This window comes from Thamnophis sirtalis, unplaced genomic scaffold (assembly GCF_051295495.1).
Source record: "Thamnophis sirtalis isolate CommonGarterSnake01/CBP01778 unplaced genomic scaffold, rThaSir2_p1.2 scaffold_6, whole genome shotgun sequence".
NCBI lineage: Eukaryota > Metazoa > Chordata > Lepidosauria > Squamata > Natricidae > Thamnophis > Thamnophis sirtalis.
In genome coordinates, this window is record NW_028261386.1 from 134,111,265 (window position 1) to 134,126,961 (window position 15,697).

The 15,697-nt window shown below is 40.4% G+C and overlaps 1 protein-coding gene across 1 annotated transcript in view; it reads right to left on the bottom strand.

Annotated features, from left to right (window-relative positions):
- Window positions 1–15,697, bottom strand: part of DLGAP2 (DLG associated protein 2) — a 313,806-nt gene that overhangs the window by 218,346 nt on the left and 79,763 nt on the right. Inside the window, exon 2 of the mRNA XM_087718987.1 lies at window positions 14,951–14,983. The gene's annotated coding sequence lies outside the window, so the exon portion shown is untranslated. The remainder of the gene's footprint in view (window positions 1–14,950; window positions 14,984–15,697) is intronic.

Genomic DNA, 15,697 nt, shown 5'->3' on the forward strand with positions numbered 1-15,697 from the left:
GGAAAAGCAAAGCATTCCCAGTAGGCAGCTACCTAATCTCCCACCCACCCCCTCTCCGAAAGAACCCTTACAAAGTTGGAGAATCTGCACAGATAGATTGCTTCGGCTGTTGTACATCACTTCCCATCAGGAAGCTTGTATTTAAATGAAATCTAGGTGGCTTGCAATTTGACAGTGTCATCAATGCAACGAACATGAGTTTGGGAAAACTCTGGGAGACAGTGGAAGACAGAGGGGGATGATGTGCTATGTGGTCCATGTGGTCATGAAGAGTTGGACATGACTTACCAAGTGAACAGCAACAACAAGCTGCAATTTATATCCATTAATTCTGGTTCTAGTTTCTATGTCAGTGAAAAAGAGCTCTTGAACATATTTCCTGTGGCATCCTTTGATACAAGGCCTTTACTCCGAGTGCTGTTCTCAGACTGAACAACCCCTAACCTATTTTAGTCTGTCCTGACAGAACATGTTCTCAAAGCCTGATAGGATCTTTGGGACTATCTCCTAATCCTGTTCCAAACTGTCAGTAACCATCAAGGGGTGAGATGGCCATAATTGTAAAAAGCTGCTTCTGATGCATCCCTGAACTGTATTAGCCATTCTAGCAGCTGCTCGCATTGCTGGCTTATGGCCAATCGGTCTTTCTCTGAGGCTCTGCTTCCAAGTCATTAATTTCCCATCTATCCCTCTGTCCACATTGTTCCTTTCTAAATGTAATACCTTGCATTTCCCCCTGGTTCCTCTTAGCCTGGTCTTCCAAACCATCCAGATTAGATTAAAAAACCTCATTCTACTTTCCTGGTTATTAGGAGGATCTTCAAATTTTGCATCATCCACAAACTTGATCAGTAGTCCAGCAGTTATCCCTGTCATTCATGAGGATACTGCTGGATCCAGGTTTCCCGGCCTCCCCTGATTTGTTAAAGAGCCAATAATGGTGCTGGCTCTTTCCAAATGATCCAGTTGTGGACTCGTCAAACTGTAATGCCCTCAAAGCCACATTTTAACAGCCTGTCAATGAAAATGTCAGGTGGAACCTTGTCAAAAGATTTACAGAAATTGAAGCAGGATTTTCCTTGTCCGCTAAAGCAGTTACCTTGTCAAAGCAGACCAGATTTGTCTCACCTGACCTATTTTTGACAAAGCCAGCCAACTCTCCAAAATCTCAGCATTGTCTTCAAGATGCTTATAAATGCCCTGATTTATACTGATTTCAAGTCCCTGGTCAATAATTACTGGGATTATCTTTTCCTCTTGGTTGAAGAGAGGGTCACGCTTGCTTTTTCTTTCTTTCCTGGAGTTCTCTGGCACTTACCTAATTCTCTAGGAGTCCTCAGAGATAATTAACAGAGGTCTAACCATCTCAATAGGGACGTGGCGGCTCAGAGGATAAGATGCTGAGCTTGTCAATAAGAAAGGTTGGCAGTTCGGCTTTTCGAATCCCTAGTGCCGCGTAATGGAGTGAGCTCCCGTTACTTGTCCCAGCTTCTGCCAACCTAGCAGTTCGAAAGCATGTGAAAATGCAAGTAGAAAAATAGGAGCCACCTTTGGTGGGAAGGGAACAGTGTTCTGTGCGCCTAACCCCCTAGAGTTGGGAAGACTAGCACATATGTGCCAGGGGAACCGTTACTTTTACTTTTAACCATCTCAATATACATCTTTACTCTCTTTTGCATTTAATCAACCCCCATTAATTTATGATTTATCCCTTCCTTTTAATTAAAAGACAGTATTTAAGTAGCCCATTTCCTCTCCTTCACTTTGCCTTCATGTTTCTCCAACATATACTCAATTCTCATTTCCTTATGACAAATAGACAGAAGTAAGCTCTTCAACATAACCATGTTTGCTTTTTTGAGAAACATTCATTTTTTGCTACAGACTGAACTACCCATTCCCTTCCTTCCTCTTTTAATTTTTTTCAACCATTTCTCCATCTTTAGTAAGCATGCTGCCAAGGAATTCAAAGGTCACTACTCGTTCTAGTTCAGCTGTATTACATCTTTTCTTTCTCTTCCTTTCACTGATTCACGGCAGATTTATTTTCCTTACATTTGTTGGTTAATGCTTATCACCTTTAACTCTTCTTATTTTTTCAAGATGCAGTATCTCTCTCTCTCTCTCTCTCTCTCTCTCTCTCTCTCTCTCTCTCTCTCTCTCTCTCTATCTATCTATCTATCTATCTATCTATCTATCCCACCAGAAGATAGGTGCACAGATGTTGGGCAAGATCTTCTCACTGCAGGTACACAACCAGCAGTACTTGTGAGTCCAAAATTGTAGATGCCTCAGAGGACACATTTTCCCCCTCCAATGAGAACACTAATAGCAACAGAAAAGTTGTGATAAACATCTCAGTTCCACATGGCTTCAATTCAATTCAAAACGGTGTCTCGGAGTCCTGGTGGACAATCACTTAAATATAAGCCAACTGTGTGCAGCAGCAGCAGCCGGAAACAACAACAACAATACAATCCTAGGATGCATTAATAGAGGGAGAGAATCAAGATCACATGAAGTTACAAGTCTACTTTACACCACTTTGCAAAGCCTTAGTAAGGCTGCACTTTGAATGCTGCATCCTGTTCTGGCCACCATAAACTAAAAAAGATGTTCAGAGTCTGGAAAGAATACAGAAAAGAACAAGAAGGATGATTAGAGCCGAGGTGGCGCAGTGGTTAGGGTGCAGCACTGCAGGCCACTTCAGCTGACTGCTATCTGCAGTTCAGCGGTTCAAATCTCACTGGCTCAAGGTTGACTCAGCCTTCCATCCTTCCGAGGTGGGTGAAATGAGGACCCGGATTGTTGTTGGGGGCAATATGCTGACTCTGTAAACTGCTTAGAGAGGGCTGAAAGCCCTATGAAGCGGTATATAAGTCTAACTGCTATTGCTATTGCTAGAGGGCTGGAGGCTAAAATATATGAAAAAAGGTGATATGAATTGGGTATGTCTAGTCTAGTGGAAAAAGAGGAATAGGGGAGACATGATAGTAGTGTTCCAATAGGTGAGGGGTTCTTACAAACATTTTCCAAGACCCCAAAAGGCAAGTCCATGAAGAGCCTCAGTCATCCAGGTCATGGCTGTTCCAAAGATGCTTTCCACCCCACCCCACTTCCATTCCCACCATCCAGTCAGAGCTAAAGAAGCTTCCTGGAAAAAGCAAGGAAGTCTAGTTGCCTCCCCCAAAAAAGCACCTTTGGGACAACCAAAAAGGCAAGACAAGAAAGAATGGATGGAAACTAACTAAGAAGAAGAAGAGGAACCTCAAACTAAAGGATAGTTTTCCTAACGGTGAGAGCAATTAACAATGGAATAGCTTGACTTCAGAAGTTGTGAGTGCTCCATCACCGGAGGCTTCCAAAAAGAGACTGGACAGCCATTTCTCTGGAATGGCATAGGATCTTCTGCTCGACCAGAGGGTTGGACTAGATGACCTCCAATCTCCCTTCCAACTCTATTACTCTATCTTATTGTATCTTAATACAGATAACCTCAAGATACCAGAATAACCTTTTGAGAATACTTCAGGCAGAACATGGAGCTTTGATGTACAATTGAGCACTGTACACTACACAATACTACATAAAACATGACCTCGTCTAACACTTCACAGTTAAAGAGGAAACATACAAGGAAAAGTAGCCCCCAGATTCCCCCCCCACAGTCATCAACTGGAATCACTCACCAGGAACAAACTTCACACTTCTTATGAATTTCTATATTTTTGTCAGGTCTTGTTACAAATGGACCCAGCGGAGAGGATTATTACACCAATTAATGTAACGGGTATCATGCAAACAAAGGAAGGAGGTTAGCTGCACACTAACCTGCCTTCTCAGAAGAGTTTAAAGTGTGGGAGGAAAAAAAAATCCAAAAACCAACAGCTTTAAATAATTTCTCTTTTTGAAAATTAATTCATTTGCCAGAAAGTTTGAATTCTCATTTCCAGCTGTTTCCTAATAAATTTTCTTAATCTGCAAATGAGCAGCTGTCTGCAAGGAATACAAATCCTTCCATTTCCCACCATCCAGTCAGAGCTGAAGAAGCTTCTTGGATGAGAAGCAAAATGTCTTCAAAGGAAAAGAAAAAAGAAAGTCCAGCTGCCTCCCGAAAAAGCCCCTTTGGGACAACCATGACCTGGAGGACTGGGAATCTCCCTTGACATGTAATTATGCAGTTCATACCGTGTGAACTGTGTAAAATCAAACATTGTTTTTATTTTACTCAGAAGATGTCAGCTGGAATGAATGAGCTCTAACTGCCTTATGTAGGTGTATATTTAAATGACATTCTCATATTTTTTTTCTGGGGCTCCAGATGCCACACTAAATATACGGAATATTCTGCAAAGGCTTCACAAATACAAGCTGTATGTCAAGCTAGAGAAATGTGACTTTGATTTGCTCCCTTGGACTAGTTTGCCTATAATTCAGGTGACATCCAAATGGACCTTGTGAAAATAGACTTTCTCTGTCTTGGGAACCCTTCAAGGAATGTCAAAATCATTAAGCACTTTCTAATATTTTAACATTTTCAGGCCTTTCATAGCTGCTTTCCTGAGTGCACCAGAATTCTGACCTGAATCGTACGGAAGAGACGCCATTCAAGGGGAGTCATGAGGCCCAAGAAATGTTCATGGCGTCAAAGGCAGCATCCTTTTTCAGCCCCATTTAGTGGTCAAAATATGCTTTTGATTTTGCTCTGGGAGTTATTCTCCTTCGGGCTACTGATGACTTGGGAAAAGATCTTTGGCCTTGTGACTTTTGTTCAAGACTGCTATCACCTACTGAAGGGAACAATGACATATTTAACAAGACACTTCAGCAGCACATGATGCCCTTCAACACTGGAGATATGTTCCGGAAAGCCTGGCATAGCCTACGCTGGTCAGTTTGATCCCAGGGACATGGAATAATAAAGATCTTGTAAAAAGTTATGCCTTGTCAAATTAAATGGGCATAATTTGCTTTTTCACAATTTGACTTTGTATTTTGCAAGGAGGTCAAATCAGTTGATCCTAAAGGAAATCAACGCTGGGTGTTTTTTGGAAGGACAGATGCTGAAGTTGAAGCTCAAACACTTTGGCCACCCAGTGAGAAGAGAGAAGAGACTCCTTGGAAAAGACCCCGATGTTGGGAAAAATGGAAAGCCACAGGAGAAGCGAACAGTAGAGGACGAGACGGTTGGATACTGTCATTAATGCAAGGCATATGAATTGGGGGAAACTCTAGGAGACGAGGGAGAACAGGGGATGGCCTGCTGTCATTCAGGGGTCACAAAGAGTTGGACACAACTTAGCAACTGAACAACAAAAGTCAAGATTGCTAGCTTGATGTTAGCCAGATGCTGCTTCCCAAAGTCCGCATATTTAACTCTACACTGTTAACGTGAAGCAAATCCTCTTTCTGACTCTCTGTCTGCCATTTTCAGGCACATCCTCTTTTGCCATTAGACTCAATTCAACAATTCCACCAGCCACCCTGGCCAACCCTTGTCCCTGAGCGAGCAACCTCCAGCGGTTCAGGTAATTCCTGCCATTACTCACCTCCCTAAACAGGAGATAATTCCTCCATCACCACAATCTGTTTTTCCCTACTAGCCACCCAGTAGCCTTCTAGGCAGAATTTCAGATTCCAAGTCCATTCTCTGACTGCCACTGGAAAACAAAGGCCAGCACTAAGACATTATACTCAGGGGGGGAAACAAGCTTTTTCATGAATCCTCCCTCTAATAAATGCAACCCTAGAATTCCTCAAATGAAGGCTACGGTAGTTCTGTTAGGTCTCCTCGTATGGAACAAAGACAATTTTAGAATTCACTCCCACTTCCTCCTTAGGCAAACTGATTCTCAGCTGAAGGGTCCAGCAGTGAATGTCCTTCCTGCTCTGGTCTTGCTTGATTCCTGCTAGCAGAAACAGCTCCTCACCCCTAAAACAGCTTGTTAGGTCTTTTTTATGGATGGCATTTCAGTTTCTTTTTGATTAAACTTTGTTCAGAGTGAGAAGGAAGATGCAACCATTTAATAAATTTAATAAAAACAGGCAATAACCAGTATTAATGCATATAAAATTGAAGTTAAATGGCATTTTAAAAGAGAAATAACTTCAGAGGAAGCTGCTATTTAAAATCGTCATGAATAGTTGTAAAATCTGACAGGGGAAGGAAAGAGCTAGCCCTCATTGTTGAAATCCCATTTGAAGACCTCTCGTGTCATATAAAAACCCTGTTTTCAATCTATCCCGTGTGTATTGAACTGCTGGTATATGCACTGGTGTACTTAGAATAATGAAATCCCGAGAATATAATGCATAGTGAGGAGGACTGGTAATTTGATATGAATTTGATGGCTGGGACTATTTAAGGAAATGGGTGCTTTTTATTTAACTCTATTCTTCTTTCATATAATTCTCTGACAGAGGGACAGAGGATCATCACGCAACGGCTCTTCCAAAGTGTAAGTAAAAGGATAAAGCAGTGAGGATGGTAATTGGCAGCTTCTTGGTCAGCATCTAATGTATAATATGTGGCCTTTCAAATATTTTCTCCTGCTGCTTTCAATAGAAGAGCCCGTGATCTCAAAACTGTGGGTGAGGCATAATATGTAATTTCAAAGTACTTCAAATGAATGGACAGATCCAAAGTGTGGATTTACTAGCTTGAACTGACAGAATGGAGGAAAGAGAGGGGACGTTGGGATAAAATAATAGGTGGGAGAAGAGTGGTTTGGGGAAAGAAGAGTCACTTTCTGTTTTCTAGTATTTCCACCAATTATTGTTTCTGGACAAATATAAAGCTATGATCAGTGACAGAGCTATAAACATTTGAATGGGATAAAATTGTAAGATTATAATACAAAATTGTTACATGTGTGTACACAAAATGTGTACCTGGATTATAGAACGAACTTTTCTTCTTTAGAAAAAAAAAGGTTTCTAGATAGAATAAACAAATAAATTTGGGTTTATTTTCCTTGTCCATTACTTGAGGTAGATGCCCTGATGGAATTTTCGTGAGTTGCTGTTGAACTCTACTAAACTTGGAATAGGAATATTTGTTATATCAAGGTTTTATTGTGTTTGTAACCGGCAATAGTTGACCTTTGTCATTGTAGGAACTTCTCTTGTATCTGCAGAAAAGGCAACTTATTATAGCTTCATCCTTGAAATCTTCTGCTATTAAATTTGTGAAGTAGTGTTTTCATTCCGAAAGAGAGATTTATGGCCAGCCCCGAGATGAAACTGGTGGAAATAACTTTTACCAGTCTTTTTATTCTGCTCCTGCAAGATTCTAATCATGATATGGAAGTACAATTTTTTTCATCGGAACAAACCTGAAAACAAATGTCGGTTATTCCAGTAAAAGGTGTATTTGTATGTTGCTCGTATGAACAATTATGATGTATAAAAATCAGGACATGTGACTCTTAAGAGTCAAAGCACTTGAGGGGTGCAAACAAAATATACCATGGGCATCTTAGCTTATATATTAAGTTTATCAGGATATAAAATACAAAAGAAAGAGAAAATAGGAGAAAAATGGAGAAGGGCAAAGGGCAAAGAAAGAACTGTAGGGTAAAAGAGAAAAAGAAAAAGAAAAACATTGACCTCCAACTCTTTTTAGTAGAATAAGATAGTAATATTACAACCTTAACTTTTTTTATTATTATATGTATTAACCATTTCCATGACAACAAACTTATCTAATCAACAAAACCCAAAGTTTCATTTTCCATCTCAAACACAAAAACCAGAAGTGGTTTCCAAGTAGAAATGTGTGCTCTTTCCCTTAATTAAATTGAATTTGATTTCATTGTACAAGGTGCAATGACAATAAAGTAAACTTAAACATAAACTTAAAGCAATCAAAGTAGGCATCTTTGCTACTTCCACTATTTTCATCAGCCATTTATCCATCGTGGGAACTTCTTAGCAATTCTGAACAGGCCTTTCTTTAAAAGTCCATCATCCTTTTGAATGGCTTTCATTCACAGTTGACAAGGAAAGATAAATTAATTTTATTTAGTGAGGGCACCCTTTTATATTTTTTCAAGATTGTCCTGGAAATACCAAACATGTTTGAACATAGCGAGGACAAAAATGCAAAATGCAGTCCTAATGATTAAATGCTCCATTATTGGCATGTGCTGAGATGAAAGGAGATGCTATGCAACAGCTGTAGACTCACAGCCTCAGGAAGACGGCCGTTTTTAAAATCTTAAATCCAGATACCAGGAAAGGAGAGGAGCATCTTACCAAAAATGCTTCAATTCATGAAGTTGTTTTGTAGCTTCATCCAAGGAAGAATGAAGATGCATTAAAAACTACTGTGCTGCATTTCAAATGAAAACCAGGGTGGGTAATTAGCAGAGGTTCGTGTTTGGTTCCTGCATCAAAACTTTGACAAAATAGTTCATATGAGTATTCAGTCCTGATCCTGTTTTTCATAATTAGAGCCAAGGTGGCGCAGTGGTTAAATGCAGCACTGCAGGCTACTGCTAGATCAGCAGGTCAGCGGTTCAAATCTCACCGGCTCAGGGTTGACTCAGCCTTCCATCCTTCCGAGGTGGGTAAAATGAGGACCCAGATTGTTGGGGGCAAAATGCTGACTCTCTGTAAACCGCTTAGAGAGGCCTGAAAGGCCTATGAAGCGGTATATAAGTCTACTGCTATTGCTATTGCTATAATTAGCGTTGCTGCTGCTACCAATCACCCTTTTAGAAGGTTGCATAACGACAAGACCAACTCTCCTTCAAATAATTATTTTAAGCATCACACATTTTAAAAGGTTGAATAATTACTACATAGTGATTGTAAGCAAGTGATTTAGCCGCAGATCGATTTGAGAAACCATAAACATCCCTCTTGACTTTAGCAGAATTAAAATGCTTCAGAATCGTTTTAGAGATTTCTTGATTATACTCCATTAATAGCAATAGAGTTAAATGCTCAAAAGGCATTTGTGTGGCTGAGAACGCAGAACTATAGAAATAAAAACAAACTGATGAGTTTCTACTCTTGAAATGTCAAATATTGTGGCACAGGTATGACCAGCCAAGTGTTTTGACCTTTTGTGGACAATTATACTTCAGTCGCCTGAGTACCACCGCTATTCTAGATAATCTAGTTTATAGAAGGAATTCTTATACTTCAGAATTTTAGAATCTTTTTGTGCAGACAATCAAAAAATGAATTACTGTATTAGTAATCCCAGCTCCTATTTTTCTTTTTGTTAGCAATGTATGTGCAACACTCATAAACAGTTTACTCAGCATTTTTGTGACAAGGCAACAAGTTACAGATTTAAAAATGTCCAAGCTGGAAGGAAGAGCCAAAAATAATTAAACTCTGGCACCGCTTGATTTCTCTTGAAATACTGAATTTAGCTAATTCCCAGGTCTAAAGTCAGCACCCAACAATAGTGTCCTTTTCAACTTATAATGTGGTTATTACACATAATGGGGAATGGCTGGAAATGAATAATCTTTGAACCCCAAAATAATAGAAGGGGTCTTCTAGTCCAACTCCCTGCTCAAGCAGGAGACCTTATGTCCGTGATGGAGAATCTATGGCATGTGTGCCAGAAGTGGCATGCAGAGCCATGTCTCCAGGCACGCGAGCCATCACCCATTGTTCTTCCGGGTTCCGGTGCACCGGCCAGCTGGTCTCCATGCGCCCAGAAGTGCCGGAAACTGGAAGAGCAGCTGCCTGGTGCACATGTGTGGGAAGGCCAGCTGGTCTTCACACACACATGCGCGCCAGAAACTGGAAGACCAGCCGGTCGGTGCTCATGAGCGTACCGGAAACTAGAAGATCATCTTCCCGGCATGCCAGGTGGCTGCTCTTCTGGTTTCCAGCACATACATGCACACCAGCCAGCTGGTCTTTGCGTGTGCCTGCACGCCAGAAACCAGAAGACCAAGTGGGTGGCGTGCATGCGTGTGACAGAAACTGGAAGATCATCTTCTCAGCACGCACATGTGCACTAGGCAACCAGCAACTGCTCTTCCGGTTTCTGGCACAGGTGCTCTGATTTCGGCACTCAGTGCCGCAAAGGTTTGCCAACATTATGCATTCTGGACAGATGATTGCCTAATCTTTTCTTGAAAACCTCCAACAATGGAGCATCACAACTCCTGGAGGTAAGCCATTCCATATAATTTCTAAGAGTCTTCTTTCATTCCACCATACAAGGGAGCTTTAGGTGTCCCTCTGCCTGACTAGTTAATAAAGGAATTGAAATTTTAAAGAAGAAAAGTAAACATCTGAATCATATTTGAAATCAACAAAAGTGATTAGGAATGAAATATAAAATCATTATTTTCTGGACTGTATATTCCCAGCCCAGAATGCCATATTCATTTCAATCTGCATAATAATAAAATGTGCATTAAGGACAGTTCAGGTTGAAATGAATTGAACATCTCTATCAGGGAGGAAAGAGCCATTAATACCTTCAATATCTGAGATTTAATACAAAGAGTACCTAGAACTGTTTCTGAACAAAGAGTACAGAAACATGCCTTGGTTTTAAACAGTGAATTATAAAAGTATTTTCATTCAATTTGTGTGCCCTCTGTTGTCTCAACTGTATTGCATAAGAAGAAACCTACTTTCCCTTGAACTAGCAGAGTTCATAAAAGTGCAGATTCTTCCTTGCTACTAGAGTGAGTTTACTGAAGACTTTCCCAAATTATCCCCTCAAAGATGAATAGGATATTACATGTTCATCAATTCTTTACTGATGTTGAGTCAGAGCTGGAGAAAAGTGACGAGGGAAAAGGGGGGATTTCCTACTCATCCTCTGAAATGAATGGGAGAAAGTGGCAAGAAGATGACAAGCCACAGGGAGAAGGAAGAACTGCTTAACTCATTTTATGCATCTGTCTTTACACAAAAGGGGAAAAAACCCCTACCAAAATAACAGATTAGGAATAAAAATCAAAATAGCCACCCAAAAAAAGTAATTGAGTAACTGTCTACCCGAGATGAGTTCAAATCACCAGGACCAGATGGATTACACCCCAGGGTTCTGAAGAAACCGGCAGATGAGATCTCAAAACCCCTGAACTATATCTTTCAAAGATCTTGGAGCACCAGAAAACTACCAGAGGACTGGAAAAGAACCGATGTGAGGCATTTGATAAAGTAGACCACAACCTACTAGAAAAATATGGGTTAAACACAATCACCACCAGATGGAGTCATAACTGCCTGATTAACCATATCCAACATGGAACTACATCTACATGGAGGGAAGTATGCAGTGGAGAACCCCAAGGTTCTGTTTTAGGCCCAGTATTCTTCGTACTCTTCAACATTTTTATCAATGATTTAGATGAGGGGATAGATGGGGAACTCATCAAATTTGCATACAACACAAAGTTGGCAGGAACAGACAACACTCCAGAAGACGGGCTTAAGTTACAGGAAGAACTTGACAGACTTAAACAAGAGCCGAGGTGGTGCAGTGGTTAGGGTGCAGTACTGCAGGCCACTTCAGCTGACTGTTATCTGCAGTTCAGCGGTTCTAATCTCACCGGCTCAGGGTTGACTCAGCCTTCCATCCTTCCGAGGTGGGTAAAATGAGGACCCGGATTGTTGTTGGGGGCGATATGCTGACTCTGTAAACCGCTTAGAGAGGGCTGAGAGCCCTATGAAGCGATATATAAGTCTAAGTCTAACTGCTATTAAACATTGGGTACTATAAAAAAATGAAGTTCAATTGTGAAAAAAGTAAGGTTCTATATTTAGGCAAGAAACACAAATGCACTGGGATAGTATAGATCAGGGCTAGTCAAACTTTTTATACCTACCGCCCACTTTTGTATCTCTGTTAGTAGTAAAATGTTCTAACCGCCCACCGGTTCCACAGTAATGGTGATTTATAAAGTAGGGAAGTAACTTTACTTTATACAATTTATAAGCCGAGTTACAGCAAACCCCTACCGCCCAGCGTGAAAGCTGGAACGCCCACTAGTGGGCGGTAGGGACCAGGTTGACTACCATAGGTATAGGTGGTACCTGGCTCAACAGCATTAACTGTAAGAGGGATCTTGGAGTCTTAGTGGACAATCAGATAAATATGAGCCAGCAATTTGCTGCAGCTGTCAAACAAGCCAACAGATCCAGGCTGCGTCAACAGAGGGATAGAATCAAGATCACATGAAATGTGAATGCCACTTTATAATGCCATAGTAAGATCACACTTGGCACACTGCATCCAGTTTTGGTCGCCACAATGCAATAAGAGGTTGAGATGCGCAGAGAGCAGGAAAGAGCCACAAAGCTGATTAGGGAACTGCAGGCTAGAACATATAAAGAACAGGAACTGGAATTGGGTAGGTCTAGATCAGTGTTTCTCAACTTTGGCAACTTGAAGATGTCTGGACTTCAACTCCCAGAATTCCCCAGCCAGCATTCGCTGGCTGGGGAATTCTGGGAGTTGAAGTCCGGACATCTTCACGTTGCCAAGGTTGAGAAACACTGGTCTAGATTAATGAAAAGAAGGACCAGGGGAGACAGGATAGCAGTCTTCCAATATCTCAGCTGTTTCCACAAACAAGAGGGAGTCAAGCTATTCTCCAAAGCACCCAAGCCATGGATGGAAACTAATCAAGAAGAGAAGCAACCTAAAACTATGGAGAAATTTCCCGACAGTTAGAATAATTAATCAGCGGAACAACTTGCCTCCAGAAGTTGTGAATGCTCCAACACTGGAAGTTTTTAAAACGAGATTGGATAGCGATTTGTCTGAAATAGTATATAGGGTTTCCTGTCTAAGCAGGGGGTTCGACTAAAAGATCTCCAAGGCCTCTTCCATTCCTGCTCTGCTTTGTTCTGCTCTGATCTACTCTGTTCTGATTTGATTGATTCGTGAGAATAAAGCCGCTCTTGGGAAATTGCATCTTGCAGGGTTATTGGCACCACAGAGCAAAACAGCAGGTTACAGAGTAGGAAGGAAATGGACCTCTTGTTTATCTCTAGCTTGTCTTCCATCATTCCTGCAGACTTTGCTTTTATGGATCCTTTATGGAACATTTAGCTTCTTGGAGGTATCGGCCCATAGAACGGAGCCTCTCCCCCTCTCTCTTCTCCTTCTTGCCAAGCCTGATGGTGTCACCATAGTCTTATCTCTATGTCACTTAGCGTAAAAGCGTCCTTCAGGCAAGAGCTTTCTGACAGCTGCAGAGTGTATCTATTGAATCACCCTTACTTACAATCTATTGCCACTCCAAACATCTCAAGACTTACCTTTGCAAAAACTGCACTGATTTCTTCTTCCACAAGAGTTCCTCTACTATTGGCTTGATTATTTTTTGTTTAATATTCCCGTCCATTTACACAAAAAAGACATTAAGCTAATTGTCTAATTCCCGTTATCCCTTTAGTCCTTCTTTCCCCTCCTCTCCATTTTGGCTTTAGTGTAACAATTCTGACTTACATTATGTTGGCGGTCTCTGCTAGTTTCAAACTAGTGGATTTTGTTTAGCCAGGCAGAAAAGTAAAGCAGAATGAGTTATCAGTGGAATTTAGTTATATCAGCAGAGAGATTGGCATCCAGTAATTTCCCCCTTTTTCTCTTTATTTTTCAACTATCAATTCCTCTGTGAATTAAAACAGTACCTCCATTCATAGCTAACAAATGAAATTGCCTATAAGCCAGACAAATATTTATTTCACAAAAAATGGCACTCTCTTTTCCAAAATCATATTTTTAATTCATTTTATATTGAGTTGGAATACTGCACCTTCTTAGAGCAGACAAAATTACTGAATAAATTACAGAGATCCTCATTGTCAAAAATTATGAAGCGTTAATCCATGCTTCAGTAAGGGCTGAATGACTTTGGGGGGGGGCTACATTTATGCTCCTGATGTGCTTCTGCTTGACGTCTTTTAGCCTTGGAGGTAATGCTAAAACACTGGAGCAGTTTAAAGCCACTCATGTGGAAATCAAGCCCTTCAAATCACAACCTATGTGGCATCTATGAGATCTTTTCATTGAATCGCTGCCCATATTCTTAATTTAAAGAACCAAATAATGAAGTTTTTCAGAAACATCAGGATGATGCTATACACAGATGGCAGAGAAAATGATGTTACCTGAAATAATATAGTGTTAGTTTCCATCGAACTATTTAAAAACCCGCATAAAAATACATGGAAACTAGAATATAATATATGCGTTTATGTATCTGGTTCACATCTTGGATTCCTTTCTTTCACCCACACATGTTCTTTATGTCAAGTCACGCAATGGGACTTTTATTATCACAGGGTTCTAATATGTTTTGAACAGCCTATCAATACTAATATAATCAGAATAATTCTATATTCTATGGTACATTTATCAAAATACAGCATCACAAAAATATGTACCGTAGTTAAGATATTCCACAACTTGAGATTATATTATTCATCTCTAGATTTAAGACTATATTAATACTTTTAATATAATAATACACTGTTCATAATAGATTTTGACAGCTTCCTTTTAGCTATGAGATTGGTTGCATCCATAGAAAGTGAATTGAGATAAAGAAAAATAAGTGGAATAAAGAATGAGAGAGATGGAAAACTTGTGTTTCTCCAGAACTGTGCAGGACAATTGGCAATGTTTCTACTAAAAAATGGAGGATGAAAATTAGAGATGGTTTTTATGTTGTAATTTTTAATGTTGTAAATTGCCCAGAAAAAAAATAGATAAAGGTTCTTTTTCAACCCCTCCACAAATTCCCCTTAGTACTCATTTAATTCAGTTAAGTTCATTTGACGACATCTAAGAAGCCTCTTAGCATTTCCCAGGCCTCCCCTATTTTAAAGAATGTGACGTTTAATGCCATGTTCAATCTATTTCCACCAGACGACACATGCTAACCTGGTTAAGCAGTTCATACAAGCTAGACAACACAACCAACTGTGGAAAAGATGGAATTACAGGACTCACCTTCAGGTTCACCACACAGCGTGCACTGTGACTCTGCAAAGAAGAAGAAAGAATGGAGTCAGTACTGATTTTCCTATAAAGGGAGCATCCTTGTTCAGCTGCAAATGCCTCCTGATTTCCTCTAACCACTGAGCCGTGGTGGCGGCACAGTGGTCAAAATGCAGTGTTGCACTCTAATTCTGCTGACTGCTGGTTACCAGAAGTTTGGCAGTTCAAGTCTCACTGGCTCATGGTTGCTTCAGCCTTCCATCCTTCCAAGGTGGATAAAATGAGGACCCAGATTGTTGGGGGCAAAATGCTAATTCTGTAAATCACTTGTGGAGGAGTGTAAAGCACTGTGAAGCGGTTTATAAGTCCAAGTGCCATTGCTAAGTGCTATTGCTACCTTTTTCAAGTTCCCCAAGCTTGATGCTGTAGTCCTCTGATGTATTATATCTCAGACAATTAATACCAAATATATCAAATGGGGTATCTTTTCCTTCTTTCTTTCTTTCTTTTCAAGTCTTTATGAACAAGCTATATTGATTTATAGACAGTGGGTATCTGAGAAGAAGCGCTGAAATTAGAAAACGTTCAGGCAAGCATGTCAAGAGATGTGGAGAGACCTGACCCACAGAACCACCAAGAGATGGACATGACTGAACGGATGCTGTCTTCGTCATCATCTTCGTCATCATACCTAAAAAAGGGCAGCATGATTCACAGGACAGTTCTTGCCCACCCTCTACTCTTCTTCACATCAAGCCA